The sequence below is a fragment of the Vombatus ursinus genome, unplaced genomic scaffold (genome assembly GCF_900497805.2).
Source record: "Vombatus ursinus unplaced genomic scaffold, bare-nosed wombat genome assembly UNPS02009975.1, whole genome shotgun sequence".
In the NCBI taxonomy this organism is placed as follows: Eukaryota; Metazoa; Chordata; class Mammalia; order Diprotodontia; family Vombatidae; genus Vombatus; species Vombatus ursinus.
Window position 1 is genome coordinate 2,234,262 of NW_020949753.1, and position 1,872 is coordinate 2,236,133.

Consider the following 1,872-nt stretch of genomic DNA (forward strand, 5'->3'; position numbering starts at 1 on the left):
TCTCTGTGTTTAATCCGGGTGGGCACCAAAGACTGGTAAGTATGACCTTGGCAGCCTGCTCCTTATAGGAGGAGAGTGCACGGCTCGACTGGCACAGGAGACAATAAAAATCTAGATACTAAATATTGCTGTAGAGTCCTTTTCAGTTGAATACCATTCTTTGTAGCCCTTTGGGGTTTTATTGGCAAAGATATTGGCGAAGTTTGCCATTTCCTTCTCCAGCTAATTTTACAGATGAGGAAACTGAGGCAAACAGGGTTAAGTGAATTGCCCAGGGTCACACAGTAAGTGTCTGAGTCTGGATTTGAACCCAGGTCTTCCTGACCCCAGACTCTACCTTGTGGCCCAGATATGTAAATATATTTAAGTGATTGAAAGGTGATCAAGTGCTTGAATTTTAATGGTAATGAAGCGAAAAGCTTACTTTAAGAATCTGAAGATCTTCAAGGATCCTGGAAGGTGTAAAGAAAGATAAATGCAGAATGATTCTGTTTCCTTGTTTGGCAATAAAAGGAAATAAAGGGAAGGTAGAAAGCAACATACTAGAGAAGAAATGAGGAAAAACAAGGAAGAACATTACTATTTCTCTTCTTTGGTTGTAATTTTAACTTGTTCATTTGGTACTTTGTTGATTTGATTTTCTACACTTTTTTTTAATCATTTGCTAAAGGTTTAACAATTTCTCTAGACTTCAAAAAACCAACTTTTTATTTTACTCATAATTTCTATACTCTTCTTGGTTTCTCATTTGTGTATCTCTCCTCTGATTTTCAGCATCTTCTCTTTTGTCATTATTTTGGGTTTGTTTGCTTTCTAATTTTTAAAAATGCAAATTTAGTTCATTAATGCTCTCCTTTTCTATTCTGATAATTTTAGTTTTTAGGGATATAATTTTCCCTCCAATGACTGCTTTTTTCTGCATCCCAGGAATTTTGGTGTAGTATGTTGTCATTATTTTCTGTCACATAATTATTAATTGCTTCTATAATTTCTTCTTTGATCCATTTGTAATTTAAAATTTCATTTTTTAAATAGACTCATTTTGGGTCTGTGTCTTTTGTTTGTCCTTCCAGAACTGATTACTTTTTTTATTGTGTTATGGTTTGTAAAGAATGTGTTCAATATTTCTGCTTTTTTTTTTGCATTTATTTGTAAGACCCCTGTGTCTTAATAGATTGTCTTTTTTCTTGTAAAAAATCTATGTGCTACTTTAAAATATGTATATCCTTTCACAATCTCATTTAGAAAATACCATATTTAGCCGTATTTCCTCTACCACTTTGTTGAATTCCACATTTCCTTTTTATCTTTCTGTTAGATTTGTCCAATTATCAAACAAGGATATTAAATTTTCTATTGTTATTATGTTCCTATGTCATTTTGTAAGTCAGTTAATTTTGTATGTATTTGTGAGTTTAGATACTATGGTGTTTTAAATATGCACATTTAATATTGATATTGATTTGTTGTCTAAGAATTCTTTCAGCCAAATTTGATTTCCTTGTTTATCTCTTTATATTGCATACCTTTATTTTTCCTTTGTCTAGTAAACTTGTTTTTTTTAATTAACTAACAAACCTTTTCTCATAAAGAGATAAATTTGCTCATCAAATTTGCTGAACACACAAAGCTGGGAGAATTTGCTGATATAATTGATGACAAAGTAAAGATCCCAAGGGATATTATCGGTTGAGATTATTGGTATGAATCAGATAAGTTAAACTTCAATTTATCCTATTGTTGAGGCAGCTAAGTGTAAGAATGGATAGAGAACTGAGCCTGTAGTGAGGAAGGACTCAGTTCAAATCCAGTCTCAGAGAGTAACTAGCCACATGACTCTGAAGAAGATACTTAACCTCTATTTGCCTCAGT